The 23,676-nt window shown below is 45.7% G+C and overlaps 1 protein-coding gene and 1 long non-coding RNA gene across 15 annotated transcripts in view; one reads left to right on the top strand and one right to left on the bottom strand.

Annotated features, from left to right (window-relative positions):
- Positions 1-23,186, bottom strand: part of HMBOX1 (homeobox containing 1) — a 107,541-nt gene extending 84,355 nt beyond the window's left edge. For all 14 annotated transcript variants that reach the window (XM_027904449.1, XM_027904452.1, XM_027904455.1 and 11 more), the window contains exon 1: positions 22,404-23,186. The gene's annotated coding sequence lies outside the window, so the exon portion shown is untranslated. The remainder of the gene's footprint in view (positions 1-22,403) is intronic.
- On the top strand, positions 19,395-21,862 carry LOC114068415. The gene is made up of 3 exons (XR_003573591.1): positions 19,395-19,513; positions 19,601-19,788; positions 21,628-21,862. It is a non-coding gene; the product is annotated as an uncharacterized LOC114068415 (long non-coding RNA).
- Positions 23,187-23,676: the final 490 nt, after the last annotated feature.

The following is a 23,676-nucleotide window of genomic DNA, read 5'->3' as shown; positions in this document are numbered from 1 at the left end:
AAAAACCCGAGACTGTCTCGAGTACCGAGCGGGTTTTTTTTTTAAAAGCAAACATTTCAAGGCAACAGCACAAAGCCAATAACTGTATCCCGGTCACTTTGATCCAATTACAATACATTTGAAAGTATTACAGTACTTTTAAAGATTAAATAGAGCTGCAGCTCCCCATCTAAAGTTACCACACTGAAAAGTTCTCAGGTAGAGAAGGCGCGGCCCCGACTGCGGGAGCTTTTCCACTTGGGAGATTCAAAGTGGATTTAGCAGGATTACCAGCATACTTCAGCATTTTTGGGATCAGAGCCTAAGTGGTATCTCCAACACACATGTGGGGGGGGGGGGGAAAAAGGGGGGGAGGAAAAAGAAATCTGTTCCTAAGAAAAGCAGGAAGCTATCGATCCTAAGGAGCTTTGTGCTTTTGACTCCAAACTAAGAGGGAAGGAATGAAAACAAATACTCTGTGTTTTAGTTGAAGAGTTTTATCTGAATCCATGTATTTATAATCTATTCTGCTGTCACTAACTGGTAAATAAAACAAAACGTGCAATAGGGAGAGGCAACATTTTTAGATGACAAAACTCAGATCATACTCGAGGCACTTACTTGTTCAAGACCAAACAAAAAATCCAAACTTTATAAATACTGGATTATTATGCTGTCCTAAAATACCCTTGCTGGACAAACCACCAAAAAGCCCTACCTCAGATCCCTACACAGAAGCTTAAGAGTGTTAAGAGGTTGGAATGGACTCAATCATCTCGTTCCAACCCCCCCTGCCACTCCCCACCTTCCCCTATCCCAGGTTGCTCAAAGCTTTATCCCACCTGGCTTGGAACACTTCCAGGGTTGGGACATCCACCCCTGGTCAACCTGTTTCCAGTGTCCAACCACCCCCATAAGGAAAAAGTTCTTCTTAATACCCAACCTAAATTTCCTCTCTTTTGATTTGTACATTCCACGTGGCAAAACCCTGCTCTTCTCATTTTTAGAAAGCAGATGGAGCTTAGTTCACTTCAGGAGAGCAAACAGCCCCGGCCTAAGGAACAGGAAAAGTTAATATCCCAAAAGGAGAGCAAAAGGAGCTATTACAGCTGCACAGAGACATTTCCTGCCTCAAGATCTCAGAAATTAATTCCCCAATACACTCAGAAAACTAGAGTTGTCTTAAACTGATGCCCAGATTTGTTTCCCAACCCCTTTTTTTTTTTTTTTCCTTGTTAAACTCCTTACAGTTTATTTTTAACTGCTGCACAGAAGCTGCATCTGTCAAGGATGCTCTTTTTGCAAACAGAGCTCCTGCTCTGGAGACTGCAGGGAGACTTGCCTGCCTTGCCTTCAGCAGAGTCAAACCATTTGTGAACAAGAAATGATTCTTCTACCCACCGATCCCAATTTTAACCTTTACAGGCCACGGCTCTGCCACCCACCCAAGTCCCACTGTTTGTCAGGGAAAGGACATGCCCAGAGAAGCTGTGGCTGCCCTTGGATCCCTGGAAGTGTCCAAATTCAGGTTGGACAGGGATTGGAGCAAGCTGGGATAGTGGGAGGTGTCCCTGCCCACGGCAGGGAGTAGGATGGGATGATCTTTAAGGTCCCTTCCAACCCAAACCATCTGTGATTTATGATTCCAGACCAGTGCCATCTTCAGTGTCTCACGTGAGCTCGAAAGGAGGATTTAGAAGCAGATAGTCTATGTTTAACTTGCATTTAAAGCCTTTAAAAGTTAAAGGAGTACAACAAATGATGCCAGGACAAGCATTATCTATAAAGATAAACGAGCTCAAAATAGCCAGCAGAGCCCTGTTAGCAGTGAGCATCCTGCCCTAACATATATCCATCCTTCAGCAGCAGCAATTTAAGCAGCTCCTTTGCAATGATCTCCGAGAGTCCTCCTGAAAACAACAAAGAAGTGAAACCAAATCCTGTCATTTGAAGAGCTGAAGGTCTTCATGTGGGCACCACCTTAAGAGCAGAGCTCACTCGGTGCGTTACTTGTGGTCACTTCTTTTCCGGGTCCAGACGTGCCATGAACACACATTCTCACCCTCAGAGTGTTGTCCAGCTTTAAGTCCACTCCAGGGATTTTCCTCTGGGGGGAAAGACCCTGTAACTGAGTTTCCAGGAGGGGATAATCCCAAAACTGCATCACTTTTTCCCTGTGAGGGTGGTGAGGCCCCGGCACAGGTTGCCCAGTGAGAGATTATGGATTCCCCATCCCTGGAAGTGTCCAAGACCAGGCTGGACAGGGCTTGGAGCAACCTGGGCTAGTGGAAAGGGGGCTGGAAAAAGATGAGCTTTGAGATCTCTTCCAACCCAAACCATTCTGGGATTCCATAATTCTGAGATTTCCCGCTGCCTGGCAGCTGCAGCGCTCCCAGGCAAAGGTGCATCTGCATCACTTGCAGAGTCATGCAGTTTAAAAATAAAGAGCTCCCAAACGACTTCCCAATTTAAGGGAATTTAAATTGGAGGAACGATTGAGACGCGTGGTTTTCGGGAGGAAAAAAAAAAATTTTCCAAGGGAAAACGCTCTCAAGGCAGAGAACCGGTGGAAGTCACTCGGTAAGCACTGGGAACGAGTGTCTGATGAAGTGCCAACCCATCTTTCAAGCAGAATCCTTGTCTGCAAGTACAAAAAGAACAAACATTTTCTTTTTACTTTGCTTATTTAGCTCAGTTCAGTGACTGCTGCTTTCAAAGTTGAGGAATCAGCTGGGAATTCAGCGAGCAGGGAAAACAGTTTCTCGCTTTTAAATGAGGAATAAAAATAAGGTGGGCTGATGAGCTCTGCCAGCTCTGTGTTTTTGAAGGACAAGGTAACCAGAAATTAGGTGAAATTCAGCTCGTTGAGACAAGACTCACTGTATTTAAAAGACGTGTTTTAAAAGAGAAGCTGCATTTTGACATAAGTGTAACACAGCCTTAACATCAAGTAAAACTGCACTTTCAATTGAATTAGTTTCCATCCAAATGGAGCTTGACACGACTTTAAATAAGAATCAGCTGGGAAATATGCAGGATTAACCACGTTCTAATTCAGCATGGCACGAATTTATAGGAAGCAATGCAACTGTTTAAGTTACACCTGCTACAGAGCTCTGAAGTTCTCAGCAGAACCCAAGAAACACAAGTGCAAAACAAAACGAAGGATCAATTATTCAAGCCCAAAGTTTCCGGCCCGCTCTTTAAACCACTTTCATTTCGATCGACCCGCGTCCTGCAGCGCTGACTTTGTACAACCACCCTCCCTCTGCAGCCACACTCAGGTTCATCCAGCAGCCACTGGATCCGTTTACTGCAGGTAAGAGAACTTCTGGGATGGATCTAATGGATCAGTCCCCCACCTGGGAGGCAGCCCCACTTCTGCCCCGAGCAGGTGAGGGAAGGGGAGCAAAGGAAACTGTGGAAGACAAGTGGGAGACCAGAGGAATTTGGGCCTCACTGTTCAAAATGCGAAATTTGGGCAAAAAACAGATGCACCGTTCCTTTGGGGAGGACATCCAGATGAAAATTAAACCACCTTTTCTGCCCCCTTGAGCACGAAGGGGCCGGAGCTGTGGGTTTTGTATCGCAGGGGATATAAAGGAAATGCTCAAACAGGTATAAAAAGTTATAATTTATAAATTATTAAAGTGTGCTTTGAGCAAGTAGAGCTGGTCACTCCCATGGCAGGAAGTAGCAAAAAGCAATGTCCAAAATTTCAGGGGACAATTTACAGGCTTTCAAAAAGCAGAGAAGGTTTTAGTCTAAATGAGGACAAAGGTAATTGGTGACATTTCATATCAGACCCGTTCAAGACACCAAGATGAGCCCTCAACACCATCACAAGCCAAGGAACACGAGGGTGCCAGAGCTGTCCAGCAACCACCCAGCAAACACCACATGGATGAGCAACTGGAGCTGTTTCAGAGGGGTTTATTTTAACATAAAGGACCAGTAATAGGTAACCTTTCCACCCACACCTGACTAAATACGAAGCAGGCCTGGGGAGAAGGACTTGGGGGTGCTGGTGGGTGAGAGGCTGGACCTGCCCTGTCACTGTGCACTCCCCGTGTCCTGGGCTGATCCCACAGCAGGGAAGGGGGCGATTCTGCCCCTCTGCCCCCTCAGATGAGACCCCACCTGCAGAGCTGCCTCCAGCCCTGGGGAACAACAGCACAAGGACGTGGAGCTGCTGGAGAGAGTCCAGAGGAGGCCACGGAGATGCTGCCAGAGCTGGAGCCCCTCTGCTCTGGAGCCAGGCTGGGAGAGCTGGGGGAGTTCACCTGGAGAAGAGAAGGATCCAGGGAGACCTTGGAGCCCCTTCCAGAGCCTAAAGGGGCTCCAGGAGAGCTGGAGAGGGACTGGGGACAAGGAATGGAGGGACAGGACACAGGGAATGGCTTCCCACTGCCAGAGGGCAGGGAGAGATGGGAGATTGGGAAGGAATTCCTGGCTGGGAGGGTGGGGAGGGGCTGAGCTGGAATTCCCAGAGAAGCTGTGGCTGCCCCTGGATCCCTGGCAGTGTTCCAGGCCAGGTTGGACAGGGCTTGGAGCCACCTGGGAGAGCGAAAGGTGTCCCTGCCCATGGCAGGGGGTGGAACAAAATGAGCTTTAAGGTTCCTTCCCACCCAAACCATTCCCTGCACAATGAACACTGCAGGGCTTGTGTCACATCTGCTGGGACCCAGAGCAGTCACTGGGGTTTGAACACACCCCATGGGTACCCCCAGGACCGGAGTGGTCCAGGAGTAGCCCAGCAGAGTCTTTGCTGTGCAAAGCCACGTTCCCCAATGGCTCTGCCTGCACAAATCGGGAGGATTAAACTATACCTTGGAGCAATTTAAATAAATCTGCATAACCCGAGTGTGTCTGTGAGTGTCTTACACTGCTCCATCTCAAACTGGTTCCCTATCAGCTTAAATTTGTGTCTCCGCACCTGGGAGTCCTCCCAAGCACAGGAGGCAACACCCACAAATTGACCTCCAACCACTGCCCTGCACCTGAATAAAAGTGATTTACACCCGGTTGTAATTTTCCCCATTGGAAGTTACAGGCCCAAACATCAATTTTATGTGCATACAAATGCATTTGTGTGCATAGAAAATACACACAAATACACGAAAACAAGCCACCACTTGTGCTCCAAATCTAAAAGCTTCTCGCAGCCGCTCCATAAACCTCCCAGCCAGAGCCAGACACACTTTATGTTTTTATAAAGTCTGCAACTAAACCTTTAAAATAAATAAATAATAAAAGGTCATAATTCATCATCCTGACATCAAATCAGCAGATTGGGACTTCAGTATATCAGAGTGATGGATATAGACTTGTTTTAAGGATGGTTTAGTCTGCATTATGCCAGAGCATTTAGTGTTGCCTTTAAGACTCTTTCCTTTCCAAGATGTTTCAAATAAAAGCAACGCTCTTATTTTCCATTAACTTCTTCATCTGGGAGTCCACTGTCCAGCAAAAGAACTGTCAACCAAAAATCATGCCTAGAGAAGCAACAGGACGGTGGGTGCTAGAAAACACGATTTCTTGTTTTTCCCTGTTTTCTCTTGCTTGCCAGGTGATCCAATAATCAGTGTGTGACAGATACCAAGAGTTAAGTCTCTCCGAGGGAAAAAATCCTTCCTAATAAATGCCCAAACGTAACATCTACCACTTATCACCCCTGATGTTCCGCTCTGCCACAGGGTCAGGCTGCTGGAGCACCACTATCCAGGGATGTGCTTGCCTACCAAGGACCATGACCAGTCTCCCCAGTGCTCCCAGCCCAGCTTCCACCTGCTCAGACCAGTGTCCACCTGCTCCTTGTGATCCACACCTGCCTCTGCTTTTGATGGCGTGAGGTGAAAAAAGCTGCTGCGTAAATGTAAACTCTGATCTTGCATCAAATGCTCACAGTAAATGAAGACAAACTTTCAGTTATAAGTCACAGATATATATATATATATATATATTTTATCACCAGAGCACACTGAAAACTAGTAATTCTCATCACAGCCCTCGAGGGTGGTAAAACACATCAACTTTACAGATGGACAGGAGGAACAAACAGAGGTTTGACAACCACCTCGGGTGTGCTGGACAACCTGGCTGCTCCACCCAACTGTTCCCCTTTGCCTCGGGCTCACATCATCACATTTCTCACCTTGAGAAAGCCCAACTTTTTTGGAACAACTCCATGGGCCACCCCCGTGTATCCCACTAACACTGTGACACACAGCAGTGGTAGAGTCATAAAACCATTAACCCTTCCGCCAAAATGTTTTCCTGATTACAAATATCGATAAAACTCTGCATCCCTTCAGCTTCTGCTCCTCAGGCAACCCCAGCAATACCAGACGTGCCCAGGAGACAGAATATTTAAATTTGCTGCAATTATTTCAGCCCCCCCCCCTTTTCTAATACCTCACAGACCACCAAGAGTCAGAAAGTCACTAACACCAATATGAAAATTTGCTGTTTGATCCAGGCTTAAACAAGACCTCCTCAGGTTTTGATCTGTGTTGTAAATGGTGCTTCGTAAGCACAACTGGTAAATCAATTTGGAGGAGAGAAGAAAATGTAAAGGAATAAATTGTCTTTTCTACCCCTTGTCTGCCCCCATCATAGTTTTACAACCCTTCCTTGAGGCAAGAAGTCAACCTAGGAGAGCAGAGGAGGTCAAAAACCAAGGAAAACCAAGGTAAGTGGCTGCCAGATCTGCCAATAGTGATGGGGGGATGGAGTTTTAGGAACTACCCCCATCTTTCAGGTTGCAGCGTTGGGGGGATGATGTGTTTTAGGAACTACCCCCATCTTTCAGGTTGCAGTGTTGGGGGATGATGTGTTTTAGGAACTGCCCCCATCTTTCAGGTTGCAGCGTTGAGGGGATGATGGGTTTTAGGAACTGCCCCCATCTTTCAGGTTGCTCCTATCACCTCTTTCCTTGCAGCAGAACCGAAACAAATCTCTGTGGGTTCTGAGGGTGCAGGTAGCTCTTTACAGACCTGGGGCTATGTACTCTTCAAATGAAAAAAAAAAAAAAAAAGCCAAAAAATCCCCACAAACCAACAAAATTAGAGCAACTCTTGGTGTGACTGCACCCCTCTTGTGAGAGCACTGCTGCATATTCTTGGTTGCATTTATAAATAGGGCTGGTTTTATCATTACACAGGGTAGGAAGTTGCTGTCATTTGCACTTCTCTTTTTCTCAGCTCACGCACAAGAGCTCCCAGGGCTGAGTTTGTAAATACAGATGTGGAATAAACAGCAATAGATCCACCAAGGTGCAATATGAGGCCATAATTCCACCGGGCCAGAAAGTGTGAAAGGAACCCCAGGTAATGGGGCTGCTTCTACATATTCACACAAATAATCCCAGCCCGTGTCCTGACACTAATACAGGAACACAATCTTATGGAGCTTGAAATCTTCCCCTGGAGAAACAACTTTGCAAGAGCAGAATGGGAGAGAACACGCTGTGTAGAAAAGAATGTTTGTAGCTTTGCTTGTTATTTGAACCGGGCTGATTAATCTTTAAGATCCAGCAGCTTTTCAGATTTTTGCCTTCCCTCCCTCCCCCGTTTCAGCAGTTTTTTTTTCAATCGGTGCTTTAAAGGAACAGCACACCAAGGGCTAAGCTACACCCAGGACTGGGCACACAAATCCCACCAAGGGCTCGTGTGAGAGCTCAGAGACCACCAGGCAGCTGGAAAAACAGGACAGAACTGGAATACAGACCAAAAAAACAAGTGGCATGTGTGGATCTCGAAGATCTGCCCGAACACCAGCGAGCACAGCCCTCCAGAAACCACGACAGGACAAGGGGGAACGGCCTCAGGCTGTGCCAGGGGAGGATCAGGATGGGCACCAGGAAGAATTTCTTCATGGAAAGGGCTGTCAAGCAGTGGAACTGCTCATGGAGGTGGTGGAACCCCCATCCCTGAAGGTGTTCAAGGAACAACTGGACGTGGCACTCAGTGCTCTGGGCTGGGTGATGAGGGGGGGAATCGGTGACAGGTTGGACTCGATGATCTCAGAGCTCTTTTCCAACCTGAATGACACCATGATTGTAAGTTTTCCCGTTGTCTTCTCCAACTAAAAGGTGCTAATATTGCCAGCCTGCTTTTGTGTGCAGCAAGGTGGGAATGGAGGGCAAGGAGAAGATATTCAGGGAAATGTGAATGAACAGAAGGAGCCTGGAGTTTTATAAGGAGCCCAGAACCTGGAGTGAGGGCTGTCTCGGGCATGAAATGCAGGCCACCCCCTTCCCCCGGAAAGTTCTCGCAGTCTGAAGCCCCAGCTGTGAGATTCTGATCCCTCACCTAAGGTTAAGTGTCTCTATAAATGTATTTTAGGTCTGGGCTGGAACTGAAAGGGAGTCCAAGGAAGTCCTTCAGCACACCAGTGGGAAACCTGGGTTAGGAAGAACACAAAGAGAAAGTGTCACACACAAAACCTCGGGATGAAGCCCAGCACAGAACATTTCCACGGCGATCAGGCAAGTGCAGCACCCCAGGAGGGATCTGCCTGATTCCCAAGGAATGAGGAAAGAAGAGAGACAGTCCGGGGATATAACCCTGTTTTCCCCCAGCTCAGGTCTAACTGTGCTGTCTGCCTTCCCTACAACAAGAATTCCTGCCTAAACCATGTAGATGCAATGCATATGTTGCACAAAACTGAGTTTACATAATAAAGAGAATATATATTTGCTTTGATCTCGAGTTGCCCCATAAATTTTTAATAGCAGCTGTAAAACAGAAATCTTGGGCTAGGAACGCTCAGCAGCAATGAAATTTAAGCTTGCTACTCATTTTCAAGTTGAAGAAAACCCATTTCCGAGCCATTCCTGGCAGAACTGCTCCCAACTTCCCAGCGAGGAGAAATGCAAATGTCATTCACAGCCGTTTATTCGGAGATTATTTTTCCTCAGCTTGGCTCTGTCCAAAACAGAGGGATAAAAGGGACCATTCAATCTGGTTTGTCATCTTCGGTCCTGTTAGCAGAGACATTGTTAAGTTCAGACATCACAGTCCCCTCATTTTGTATTTCACTGGAAGATGCCTCTATCTGGGTTTTTTTTTTGTTTTTCTTTTCTTCCTCTACAGAGAAACTGTTAAACCAAAAGTACTAAAAAAATAACTTCTCTCCCATGCACCACAAATAGATTACAGTTTCTAGTTCAAGTGCAAAGGGACAAAGAAACCAAAATCTTTTTATATGCAGACATTAAAGTAAAAGCAGGAAACAGAGGAACATCTGGTGACAGAAACATTAACCCTTGTGCTTTCAGTGATGCAACTCACAGGAATTTCATTTGCTTCTCAGCTCCTTCCCCCTACACTAAGGAATTATCACTGTTGTGTTTGAAACAGTGTGTTCACACAGGTCCTATTAAAAAAAAAAATAACCTCTTAGGTAAACCAGGAGGCTCCAAAAAGCTGCAACTATCAAATACTTATCTAGGAAAAAATAAATAAATAAATAAAATAAATATGAAATAAAAAGGAAAGTCTCACACAGAGGCCTTTTAGAGGAGGAAGATTTTTAGAAAACAGTATTTGGGGGTAGAAAAGAGGCCAGATGATTACAGGGCTGGATGATATGATGAGGAAGAGTGAGCTAATGGGATATAAAACTGCACACACTGCAGACAGCTTTACAAGTTGGAGAAATGACAGCCAAACAGCAATCACACCACACCAAAAAGGGACTGACAAGGCAGGGGAAAAAAAAAAACAAACCCTCATTTCCTAAATGACAGCGGACTCAGTCCTCACACAAGAAGGGTACACAGAGCTGGAGTTAAACAGTAACTGTGAGTCCTACAAATGTTTGGAGAGGCCCTAAAACGGAGAGAAATCATTCCCTGCCCTTGCTCTGAGGTTTTCCAGCTGCTCTGGACACGGCTAGGTGCGTTTTCCTGGATGCAGGGAGGTCACAAATCCACCAGGGTTCAGCACCTGCAGAGTCCTGCTGGTCAGAACCTGGAGCTCTCCCTGAATCCCCTTGGAGCAAGACTTTTCCAGCTGGATCGAGCATGAAGTTACTCACAGGTCCATGTTATCCCAACCAATTCCACAGGAAGCAAATCAGAGAGTAATAAACAGCCCTGTCAACACGGTAACAGGAGGGATTTACCATCCAGCACGCAGTTGAAAATACTGTGTTTGTCATGACTTAAGCGGCACAGGACTGGACTCAACAGGCATTGAAAAAAAACAACCAACTTCCCCTCCCTCAAAAAAAAAAGACCAAAATAAACAAACCAACTAAAAAAAAAGGTGACAAATTAGAAATTAAGGGCATTTGCTCACCAGGAACTGAGCTAAGAACAGCACCTCCCTTCACAAGCCCCAGGTACGTGACATTCAGCAGGTGGAAAACACTACCATGGACTCCTGGCTCGGGATTTAAGGTGCCTGGACCTCTCCCTGGCTGGAAAAGGTGGGATGCAAAGGATACACAGAGTACCTGCAGCACCCAGTGTGGGTATTTCCGAGGACACGCTGGGGATTTATCAAATATTTGCCTTGTTTTTTTCCAGGCTCTCCTCAGCATCTACCAAATGACCCAGCCTTGAGGCCAGAGAGAAGGCAAAACTTCTGATCTGAGCACAAGAGCCACTCATTAATTAAACCCAATTGTAACTGGACTCGGTCTTTGTGTTGTGTTTTGCAGCTCTTACACAAACATCACTTTACAGCTGCCCCTCTCCAGAGGTCCAAACCAACACAGCCTTTGTTGGTGTTGAAGGAACACTTTGAGGACATATTTTTATTTTATTAGTTATACATATTTATCCACAGGTATTATTAATACATTTCTAAATTACTTTGTTTTATTTTTATTTTATTAAATTTTTTAAAATTTATTTTTAATTTTTATCCTTTCTTTTCAGCAGTGCTGTGTGTGCACCACTGCTGCTCTACAGAAAGAGAACAAGGAGCCTCTATGAACCCCCAATTTCAAAGTCCAGCTACGTAAAACACCAATTAAACAACTGCCTTCTACCTCTCCCCTGCGCCATCCACGGTGTTCAACCCAGTAAGAGCTGCCTGTCTCTAAGACTACCATAAAACACTTTAAAAGCTCCACTCTTCAAAAATCAGGTGGGAGAAAGAAGAGGGGACAGGATGAAAAGCACAGGGATGTATCTGTATGGAAATTATTTAATTTCCCTCTCTGCACATAGCACAGACCTGCAGAGGTTGGAGAGCGCCCCTCGAGCTGGTCAGGTCTAAACACCCCCTAAATGTAATTTTCTGGTGCAACTTGCTCCAAAAAAAAAAAAAAAACAAACCCTGTGCAGGCACAGGATGATCCACCTGGATTTAGGCTGTGCCTGGATAACAGCTGGATTAAAAAAATACATTTTCCTCCAAAGCCCAGCAGGCTCAGAGCTCTGGGGTCGGGATGGCAGAGCCTGATGGTTTCTGAAACCCAAGAGAATGTTGCTGAATTAATTTTTTTCTTCATGGCTGACTTAGGCCAAACTCCAAAGTTCGTTAAAACCGGGTTTAAGCAAAGTTTATAACTGGCAACCACGACTGCAAATGGCCCAGGAGCAGGTACAAAAGCAAAACCAGCAACAAGAGCAGAGAAGTCAGGCAAGAGAGACTCCAAAGGTGATAACAAGAGCCATTATTTGTAATTTCTCTGCTTCCTGCAGGCCCCAGCCACGGCCCAAAACTCCCCTCAGCAGCTCTGAGAGCACAAGAGCTCGTACCCAGCACATCCAAATTAACGCAGGAGAGTTTAGGAGGTCTGCCCAAGTAATGTCTCCACACAATTATAGCTCAGAAGTCATAACCCCTCCCTTTAATATTAAAGAAAAAAAAAAAGAAATCGCATTTGCAGCCAAAATGTCCCGATAATACTGCAATGGCAGCATGGCCCTGAGCCTGCAGCCTTCTCAGAAGTCACTGTCATCAGAGGAAAACTGAAGGATCATCCTCTTTATCCAGTTACTTGCAGGATGTTTAACACTGGAAGGGCAGAGCTGGGGAGTTTTTCAAGAGTGGGTGAGGAGAGTTTCAGTGTTTCAATCCCATCACTGGGCAGGTTTTTCCCTGGAAAGAGGTGGAAAGCACAAAGCAGAGCTGGGAAGCAGCACCCAGGAGGACACCAGAGGCAAATTCCTACCACGAGGGGTGGGGGCAAGGCTGCTCACAGTAAATTGTTTTGTCAAATAACTGGAGGAAGGGCCAATGTCTCCTCTGGAAAACTGATAGTAGAAGTCTGTCAGAAGCAAAAAACAATGGAGAATTAATTATTCTTAAGGATAAAGGACCCAGAACTCAGCGATCTGCTAATTAAAAACACGAAATACCCTCAATGCAGTTCCAGTTCAGTTCTTGGGAGAGCCAACAGAGAGCAATCCCACCGCCTCCGACGTTAGTTACAGCTTGTTTTAAGAACTCACCCTTTAAAGGCACTGAAATTTAATGGAAACTGCAGATATTCAGCACTTCTATTCCATATTAAAATATCTGAGCTCACACAAAACACACAAGAGAGTCTTTATCGACTCGTTCTGTTTCAACAGCTCCGGAAATCACCCAGAAGTAACTGGCAAACCAACTCCCCTTCAGCAGCGGGAAGGAGCTCCTTGAAGGCAGCTCTGGAGGGGCTCAAAGGGGTGAAGTTTCGTTTTTGTTTTAGCTGGTCATCCAGCGGGGAAGAAGCAGAAAGCAGCTCTGATGTGCGGGGAGCAGAACAGAAATGTCTGCGACAGTCACGACTCACCTTTCCCTCTCTGTGAAGTGACACAACACTGAAAATCCAACGTGCTTGTCTTTAATTTCTGGTTTGTGGTTTGTGTGAGGGACAGAAGAAAACTCGGGTTTCTCCAGCCTGCCTTTCCCACAGCGTTTTGCAAAGCTGGGAGAGGACAGATGTCCAGGTTAAATCAGGGCCTGGTGGGATCCTCCCGCCCTGCAGGACCCACAGCCGTTCAGGAGAAGTTCTGTCCTCACAACAACCTCCCGAGGGATCCACAAAAACCAAAATCACTGAATCACTGAGGTTGGAAAAGACCTCCAAGATCACCAGGTCCACAACCTGTGACCCATCCCCACCCCTAAACTAAAAGGAAATGTTTATTTCTCCCCTCAAAGCTTTAATTTTCCATTAAATTAACCAAAAAACCCCTTTTAAGCCAGGCAAAGGCCTGAAGAGCATTCCAGTTTCTACCCTGGGTTATTAGCCAGACTGTTTAGAAAACAATTTTTACATGCCAGCTTTTATGTATTACAGTTTTATTAATCTTGAATGATACATCATAGGTGCAGGAAGCATAAAAGGGTTACAGAAACATGGTTTGCATTTTAAAATGCTTTACTGAAAACAAATGAATTCTCTTTTATTAAATGAATTGAACCTTGCTGTGTCCTCCACGGAAAGATTTCAGGATTACTGAATCTCTTCCCTCATTGTTCTTTTTTTTTTTTTTTCCCCACCTTATGTTAGGGGAGGAAAACAAGGATTTCGGCATTTACAGCTCCCAAATGGTTTCTCAGTTTTGAATTAAATAGTCTGTGATATGAACTACCTGAATACACAGAAATGAAGGAAATATTCTCTCTGCATATGCAGAAGAGGCTTCTCCTGTCAAAAAAACTGAGGTTTACTAATTCATCAGGTGCTGGTTCCATGTGCTCAGCCAAGAGTGACAACCACCACTGCACTGGTTTGACTCGATTTGAGAGATTGGCAGCAAAAATAACATTGCTCAGGTTCTGCTGGAGCCCCCAAGAAATGGAAGCATCACAGCTCGAGGAAAAGGGATTGATATATTTTAACCTATTGAAACAGAAAACCTTTCCAGCAAAATCCAGTTTTTTGAACTCAGGTTATGAACTCGAGGTGTAATTACAGGCAGAAGGTAGAGATGCTTCACTGCTGGGTTTATCAGCAAACTCGGCCAAGCATCAGCTTTTGTTCTTATCAAAGACACAGATGCATTTGCCATTAAACAGATCTGCTTCCCACAAACTAGACATGGCCTCCAGGCTCCAGATAAGTAGGGAATCTGGTCCTGTAACATCCCAGAGCTCCAAGTACAGGAATTTTAAGGCCTTCTTGGAGCAGCGTTTATTTAAATTGATTATTGTAAACAAATACAATCTAAACGGACTGTCCTGGATCTCTCTGGAAGCAGAGACTCCCCATGTTCATTGCTGAACACCCTGGAGCCCCAGATCCAGTAATGCTCCCAAACTTCCAACCGCTTTAATCTTCATTTTGGCTATTTTATGAGTCATTTATATCCACCTAAGCAATCAAACACAACAAACCAAAAAACACCTAAATCCCAGTTTTGCAGTTCTACAAAGGGAAAGAAGATAATACCTAAAGAAGTTACAGGTTCCAAACCCAAGGTTTTATGGAGGAAAGGGAGGTTGGAAGGTGAGAGGGGGGGATGATTTTTCCATAGCACTGCAATGCCACAGGAAAGGGCCACGTTTAAATGTAATCAAGCTCTACATTGCAGCCATATGGAAACAATTTCAGTCAATAAACAACTCCTGCAAAAGGCAGCAGAGGAACAGAAAAAATCAGATCCTGGCTTAGCCAGGAGGCAGGAGAGCCACTGGCTGAGCTCAGAGGCTTCTGTGGCAGGAAATATCCACGTCCACCAGAACTCCACAGGTTTGGGTCTCTGTCACTCAAAACTTCCACACCTCAAACTGCAGGAGCACAAATGGCACAACTTCTCCCACAGTGCCTTCCCCAGAGATCCTGTGCCCCTCAGTCCTCTTCCCTTTCTTCCCCCTTTCCAAACCTTTCCTCCAAGCCTATCGCTGTTAACAGGCTTCCCACTCCACGGCCACAAAGGAATGACACCCCCCAAACTTTGGATACTCTCTGCATTTTATCTGCCTGGATTTTGCAGGTTTCAAAACAGGGGCTTTCTCAGGGGAGCAAGTCCTTAAAAAACACCCACCCTGAAAAAAAAAACCAAAAAAAAACCCAACCCAAAACACAAAACACTTCACTTCCTCCTGCCAGTGGTATTTAAGCGAGGTTTGGTTTCACGATTCCATGTTATCCGGGGATCCTAAAAAGCCACGGCAAAAATACTGCCTCTCCGACAGAAAAAGGCATTCCTGTGCACTGCTGATTACAGCTGCAACACCGAGGGAGTGAAAGCTAAAGGAGTTTGGGACAGGAAAAGGGAAATTCAGGGGAACAGCCAGCGAGCGAAGGCAGCTGCGTTTTCAACAAAAAGCAAGAAGAAGGCCCGGTGCTATGAATAAATCAGAATTTACTTGAGTGTGACACAGGGGTGACACCACCATTTATGAGAATAATGCCCATGAACTGCAGGATAATTCACAAGTGCCTTCAGAAGTGGACGCCTGTAAAGTTTGGGAAGGCCTTCACTTCCATGAGGCCGTGGAATCCGGCAGGAGAATCCACCTCAGCCACCCAGAAAGCGCTGCCATTTTATACTTGCAGACATCCAGGAACAAAAGCTCTTGGGATGTTCCTCTTACCAAGCAAAGCGCGAGATTCAAAATATAAAAACCAAACAGAACAAGAGGAAGAAAATGTTAAGACCCAGCGACTTTCCAGTGGAAGGGAAAACCACTGAGAGCACTGGGAACAGTTTGCTGTGACACTGGGGCAACACACCGTTGTCACTTGAGGAACCTTCTACTTCACCAGTAAGAAAAGATGATTTCCAGTAAATCCATTAGCAGGGAAACGTTTTAAAATCAGCCTAAAACCCAAGGAGGGCTTTCCCCCCCCAGGGCCAGGTGGATGTTCATGTCGTGGCAACGCCCAGAAAGGGGATGGAGCGAATCTGCAAAGCTGTAAATGCACCCAGGAGAACGGGCAAAGAAAACCACAGATTTTCCCAGTGAAGAATTACAAGAACAAGGACAGCAGCAGTGCCAGTCAGCACGTTCTAATGGCAAATGTCTTGATAAAGGACTAACTTTGTTCTCTGAGATTACAAATGTAGTTGAACAGGAGCAAGTACATGCACAGAGTGTACCCTGGTGCTGGTGGAAACCCTCGTTGGCTGCTCGGTATCCAAGAGCTGTCAGTCAGCCAGTTCCTCATTCACTTCCTGGGATTGCATCATGCTAAATTTTTTTTTTTTAATTTATTTATTTTTTTGTCGTTGTTGCCACTAAATTTAAGGTCTGATGCAGTTCAACGTTTTTATCACTTGCAGATAAAAATCTGTGAGCGACACCAAGAGCTGTGGAACAACAGGACGTTATTAAGGAGGGAAAGGACAGCAGGAGAAAGGAGGCTGAATACCTGCCTTAAAAGTCAGCCCAGGAAAGCAAAACACAGCGGAATACAAAGGCCAATTTATAATCTGAGAAATGCAGACTGTTAACTGCTGAAGTAAAGAACGTCAGTGCTGGAGCAGGGAGGCTCAGGGACAGCGTTTCCCCGGAACCTCTGAAATGGCTGTGCAGCAAAAAAGGGCTCAAGGCACCTCGGAATTTGGTCTGCATGAGGCACAGGCTGGAACAGGCACCTTCTTCTGGTTTCCACAACGTTAAAAATAAACGGAGGCCAGGAAGAATCACCGGATGATCTGAGTGCTGCAGAAAATGCCTCAGAGTGAGACTTAAAAGCTCAACTCTGTTCCCTTATCTATGAAGTAACTCGATTACAGAGTGTAAGTACCTTCATGGCAAGGAAAGTCCTAGATACTAAAGGGCTCTAATCTTGTCAGGAAAACCCTAACAAGAACCAGCAGCACAACTTGGACTAATTCAAATTAGAAATCAGCCACTTATAACTACCAAGAGAAGTGATGAGCCTGAAATTACCAGTGATGGACACTCAGGGCTGGAAAGCTTTCAAATTGTTTTTAGCCAAACATCATTTACTGGTCTCAGTTTCAGAGTAAATGATTAAAATTTAAAGGCCTGTGATACAAAGCATATAAAACATATCAGGGAAGGCAATTTAATTATCTGTTCTCGCCTTAAATTTTATGAATCTCCAATATGTTAACATCACTCGACTTCTGTGGACCAGGAAATTAAAGAGGGAGGAATAAGTTTCAAGTTCAGCAAGTTCCCTCTTTTTCAGACTTATCACTAAACAGCACCACTCCATCAAACAGATGGAGCTCCCATGAAATACAAACAGCCAGGGAATGACCCACTATTGACGCCTGGAAACCCCGTGTGACACAATTTACTTGGGAAAAAACTCTGATCAGCCACTTACCTCTCCCATCTGTGGCACGAAAAAAATCAGTATTAGCCCAAATAATTAGTTCTCAACCACAATCTGACACTGGTGTTTACACTCCTGATGTTTGCACTCTGCTGCCCAGCCAAGAATCACCAAGAAACTCGGTGAATGTGAAAGCGCCTCGACAGCCCTGAAAGGATTATTTTCATATCACACGCTGGAACACCGGCCAGGCAAGAAGTTTGCCCTGGGTCATGAAAGAAGACCTAAGGCAGAGCCTAGAAATGAGATTCCACTGCCAGGAACTTGCCTTTCCAACACTGGAGGAGCATTACTCACATGTCAGAGCCGCTGCACACCCCAAACCCCGCCAGTGAAATCACAGAGAGGTTTCTGGTGAAAGCTGACATTGTAATCAGAGAATCTGATCATGGCAGAGAAAAAGTGTCCAAAATAAAGGTCAGAATAAATACCCAAGCAGAAACAGCTCTTGTATTTGATGAACTAACTAAGTGCTTTTCTGCTGCCATCAGAGTCACAGGGAAGAACAAAAAGCAGATTCAGGGCTTGGTTCGGGGCTCGGAGGGAACAGGCAGCTCAAAATGCAGGAAGTGACTTATATGCTGCACTTCCCAGTTGATAGGACAGGGGCTTATCAGCAGAACAAAACTGCCTGTTCACAAGGCCACTGAAAGAGTAGCCCACAGTATTGTTTCAGTGGCAGTTATTCTACTGCTGAACTTGAAAATTCTAAGGAAGCGGAAAGAAAAGAAGGGTTTTGAATGTTAAGTTCAAAAGTGAGGAGAAGACCAACACCAGGAACTCAGACCGAGTGACATTCAGCCAAACGTAATTAATGTACTTTTTTATACCTGGCTTATAAATTCCTTCCTTCACCCCACGGTAAAACCTCACAGTTTCCATGAATGGGTTTCTCATAAATTTATATAAACCTAAATAAACATACTGTACACATGGAGAACAAAACACCTGAAGCAGGTGTTAAAATTTGTTTCCTCAGGCTGGAAGAAACCCTCCCACGAGGAGCAATGCTCCACCCACTGGACAAAGAGACTGGAAGCACCACCTGCCCCAGTCCCAGGGACGTACACGAGAAGTGGGGTCTTTTCAAGGTGTGTGACAGAATTGATTCAGGTGAATTCACAGGTACAACCTGACCGAGGGGCTCTGCCTGGTAATAAGTTTCAGGCTGGTAATTGCCCTGAAACCAAGAGGAGATGATGAAGTGAACACTAGAGAGGAATTCCGTAGGAAAAAGGGAACTGACCTTCCACACCTCCTGGTTGGCTGCACAGGGAAGATAAAGCAGAACACACTCTGTCAGAAGCACTACAGCAGTTCCCAGTTTTAAGAGCAGACTTTCACTTCAGACTCTGCCTGCAGCTTTGATTAACAACTGGGAAAGGGAAATCTGCACACAGATGGGGAGAATAACCAGTTAGAGATGATTTTTTTTTTTAAAAAATTCTTGAAGCACATTGAAACAGTAATTGTTCAACCTTTTGGTGTCTGAATCAAAACAGATGATAAACGTGCATGTGCATTCCTGAGATAGATCTGAAGCCCAACACTGAAAAAATCCTATTAAATGAAACACAAGAAAAGCATTGCAAGAAAGAGGGGCATCCCTTACAGTCTTAGGAGAAAGTTTACTCCATAGTGTTTTTGGCCTGATGGGGTGGGGGGGATATAATGGATTTAAAAGCAAAAAAATTAACAGAATAAATAAGGATGAGAAGTGTCCAGCCACAGAAGTCAATGGAACATGAGAAATCCTCCCATCACTGCAAAAAAAAAATCTTGTTGACTTAGGCAATAAATTGACCAGGCAATAAATTCCTTATAAAGTCAATATATATATCCATATATGACAGATGTAAAGTGCAATAGATGGGGAAGGGACATCTGTGTTCAACTGCCACTGACTCAGTTCTTGGTCTCTTGTCTTCTGCCTCGGTTTCTCTGTTTCTGAGGCACCAATAGCCCTGCCAAGCACCTCCAAACCAAGGTACAAAGCACTGTTTTATCATGGAATAGCCAAGGAGGACAGTGGCTCTGCCACAGTGATGGAATGAGAACCAGCAGAGCCATATTCAAGCAGCCCCCACCGTGAGTTACGGCCGTAAATCGATGGCTCCCGATGAGGTTCGGCTTTGTGACACCGTAACTGTCACAGCAGCAGCTCCACAACTCTGACACGAGCCCTCTGCTCAGCCTGCACCGACAACAAGCCCCTGGCAAACCCCACTGCAGCAGCAAAGAACAGAAGCACCCCAAACCCACTAAAATTTGAGGCCGTCTATGAGAAAAATCTTCTCCACGTGCTTTTACGGTCACGGGCTAACGCCGTGTAAGCGCCCAGCCGAGAGGGGAAAGGAATCAACCACTTGCATGTTTAAAAAAAGACCACATTTCGAGTGAATATATCTCTTTTTAGCAGGCACAACACAAACATAAATGTGTTTCTCGGAGCGACAAGATGAAATTTTCAGCTGGTCAGCGGCTGCTTCTCGCTGAGGAACCACATGACTGCCCCAACACACAAGAACATTTCATCTGCCAGCCTGCAGTGGAGACCACGTAGTTAATAGTTTGCAACCCCCTTTCCCCCAGAAGATCTTCAGAGTTGAGTAATAAAATTCCTCACATGATTTCAATGAGAGGGTTCACTTGTCAGGGGCTGTTTCGAGATAGTATCGTATGTCAGGGAGGTGCTCGCTCAGATCAAGTTTTCCAACCTTGTGTTTTCAAGGCTTGGCTGAAAATGAATAAAAAAAACCCAAAACACAACACAACTAAAAAACAAACCTCCAGGCTCTAAAGTTTGAAACTGGAGGAAAGAGAAAATAATCTCTACATGTTATTTGCAAAATGTGAAAGCTGGCCAATTAATGAGGGGAGGAAGAAAAACCCTGATTTAAGCCCTGGCAAAGCCCCGAGATCACAGACTGATTACGAGTCCTGCCGCTGACTCCGTGCAGCAGCCCGGGCAAGTTAATCCCTCTACACCTTGGTTTGCCACCTGCCAGATGAAAAATAACACTTTCCTTTCATATCCTGTCATTCCTGCTCGTATTGTTCCCCAAATTAAAAGCATTTGTCAAAACACTTATCTTTAGCATTAACGCTGGGAATTGCGTTCACAGCCTCCACACGCCCCGCCTGCATGACTGAGTGCTCACAACACAAACTCTTCCTCCACTTTGCTCCCCAGCTATCCTCTTTTAACAGGAGCCAGAAGGGAGCTTTACTCGATATGGGAATATTAGAATGATAAACACAGTTTATTCCTAACCTTATGTATGAAACCAGCTTTAGAAATACAAGTTAGACGCCCTCCAAAAAAAAAAAAAAATCAAATTCTCCTTGTTATCTCCCAAAAATCCCACTGTAATCACAGTATCAGCCTCACCGCATTGATAACCCACAAGATCATGTTATCAGCACAGGTATAATTAAAGCTCAATCCCACAAGGACATGGATGCAAAATCCAACCCCTGCTCCGCTAAAATCAGTATAACACGGAATCAACTTCGGGGACTTCAGAAGTGTCAAAGCTGCACAAAGTTATCGACAGGAGGAACAAAGGCATCTCTTTTTCTGCAGTAAGATTCCTAACCTGACAGCATTTTGATTTCAAATCCTAAACTTTGAAGAAGATGAAAAATATTTGCCACAGAATCCCAACACCGTAACGTGTCATTCCGCAATGTCCCTAGAAGCTCTGCACAGAAATCACTGTGAAGCTCAAGCTGCTTTCCTTAGATTAAAATGAGCTGTTGCTCCATGAAAATTGATTTATTTTCTAGCATATAAACCCAAACATCTCCAGAGATCCCTCGGTGAAAGGGACAGCACAGCCTCCTCCTTTCTCGTGGCTCAGTTTCATTAATTCCTCCAGTTCCCCGCCCCAAGACCCAAATTTCACCACTGCCCCACTGACACACAACAAAAAAAAAAGAGCAGTCCCAGAAGTTAACGACAGAACAATTCCTGACAGTCACGCTCATTAAAAATGCATTTTATTAAAAATTAAATTAGCTTTAAAACTGAATGTCAGAACCCCACTGTTTTCCCAGCTCCAGACAGCGATGAGAAAACATACCAAACACCCCCATGAACTTATGGATTATCACTATAAAGTAAACACTTCACAGTAATTTAATTTTCAAAACACTGGACGGCCTTGAACTTTTAATATCCTTTTAAAAGAGACCAGTAAGCCTCACACTGAAACTGCCTTAAAAATAAGCTTTCTGCAGCTGACACCGGGCACTAATTCATGGAACTACCAGAATCACAATTCTAGAGAGATGCACGTTGTCTACAAAGGTCAACAAATGAAAGGAACTGCTTGAGGCTGCTCAGCAAAGCAGTTCAAGAGATAACCAGGCCTCATCCACGCGGGGTTTTTCCTTCCAGTTTTCCTTACCCCTCCCTAAAAATCCTGCTGTTTCACCTAGGATAGCATTCCTGTAACCCAGCTGGCAGCCTGCACGCCACAATGTAGTCTAGACCTGCTCCCAACAGTGGGATGACACAGGAGGAAAAACGCTGATGATGCCTGTGCTGGAGCGAAGGGGAGGCAGCACAGGCTGAGTGAAACACGAGTTCCTTGTTCCCAGCCTCATGCCCAGGCTCGTCGGGTGATTCTGTCAACCAGACACAAAAAGTTGTGGCCGTCGTGGGGGTGAAGAATAATCCTCACAAAAAAAAAAACGGGAAAGGAGCTTTCCCAAAACCCCCGTTTTCACCTGCAGAATCAAAGCCTGCCCCTCTCCGAGCCCTCCGCTCTCAGGACATGCAGACAACAAACACATCCCTGCACAGATAACATTTTCCATCCCTTCCCTCCTTCCTTCCTTCTCCCCTGTCTGCATCTCCAGCAATTTGGGAGAGAAATGGCAAAAAGGGAGATGCAAAACACAGAAATAAATTAAGTTTGTTCTCCGCTGTTGACGGATTTAGTCCTACCACGACAGGAGGGAAAAAAACCCCAAACGTTAGGAGTGATAAATCCATATATACCTACTCCAAACTACACCCCGTTTCCCAAGGGACACGGTATAATGGTAAATAAATATAGATGCAGCTCCTACTAATGAGGCCGGGTACAGCAAGGCCAAGGAAAATGCAATCATCTCGGGGAAAAAAAACCTGCACAGGACTCCTCCTCTCCCATCCACGGAGGAAATCAAACGCCAGCTGCACCATCCCAGGAAGGAAGCAGAGCCTGTACCTGATGAGCCCTGCAGAAATGAGCGAGTCATATCACGGGACTTCAGGCTTTCGTCTGCAGAGCACAATTCCTCACTCCGGTATTTTACGTGGCATCATTCATGCAAATTGTAGGGTTGGTTTGTTGGGCTTTTTTTTCACCGGTTTTCTTTATTTTTTTTCCCCCCCACCTCCATCCCCACTAGTTTGAAGCAGGAGCACGTAGGTAGTGTCTCTGAGATCCGCTCTCTCGAACGCGTGCCTTCCCATCAGTTTAACACTTTCCTCCCTATAAAGTTTAAATCCTCACAGTTTTTGCTCATAAACGTTCTGTACTTAAAAGCCACCGAGTCCCACTCCCAGTGTTACTTGAGCAGAACAAATTGAGAGAGACCTGACTCCACAAACATGCTTAAACCTTCATTTCCTCTTCCTTCTTCCTTCCCCACCCCCAAAAAGAGCATTTGTTTTTTCTGTCCCCAGCACGAAGGAACTGGGGGGAAAAAAAAAAAACAAAACAGCACATCCAAGCAAGGCTTTTCCAGACCTATCGCAAAGAACGAAATTCTTCCGAAGAACTGCTTTGCAAACATACCAAGAAACACTCTAACAACTGGGAAAAAAAGAACCCATCAGACAAAACTGAGGTCGAAGAACTCGGCGGGGTCTGGCTCGGGTGTGTGTTCTGCACCTAAATACGCTCGGCTCTTGTTTAGTTTTAACCCCGGAGCAGAGGAAAACACTTCCAGCAGAATTCCTGGCCGCGTCCCCCCGACCGCTCCTGCGGTCAAACACACTGTTCTGTCCCCCCACCCCTCCAAAAAAAACCAAAAGCATTTACCCTCCCCTCACCTCTTCCCAAGAAGTGCAAAATAAACAAGCGTCTGACACCCCACCCAAGCTCTCCTCGCACATTTTGGGAATGACTTCCCTCCGGGTCCTCCTCCTCCTCCCCCCCACCCCCCCAAACCCGTCCCCATGTTAAAACTCTCCAGCAACCAGACACCTTTTTCGGGTTCACGCCTTTGCCCTCCTCGAAAACCCTCCCCAAAGCCGCAACAGATCCCGCAGCCAGCAGGGTTGGGGCAGCCCCGACCCCCCGTCCATCCACATCCACAAAGCTCCCAAAAGGAGCCCCCCCTCCGCCCCGAACCCTCGCACAGCCCCCTCCCAGCCAGGGCAGGGATCTGACGAGGGGGTTCCATCCCCGCACGGTCGGAGCCTCTCCCTCCTTCCCCGGCCGGGGGTCGCACCAGCCCAGCCCCAAACTCCGCGGCGAACAAACCCCACGGACA

The sequence above is a fragment of the Empidonax traillii genome, unplaced genomic scaffold, assembly GCF_003031625.1.
Source record: "Empidonax traillii isolate 1590-97213 ecotype Southwest subspecies unplaced genomic scaffold, ASM303162v1 scaffold1060:size1239554, whole genome shotgun sequence".
Taxonomy (NCBI): domain Eukaryota; kingdom Metazoa; phylum Chordata; class Aves; order Passeriformes; family Tyrannidae; genus Empidonax; species Empidonax traillii.
The sequence above is the reverse complement of the archived record's forward strand: the minus strand, read 5'-3'. Positions and strand labels throughout refer to the sequence as shown.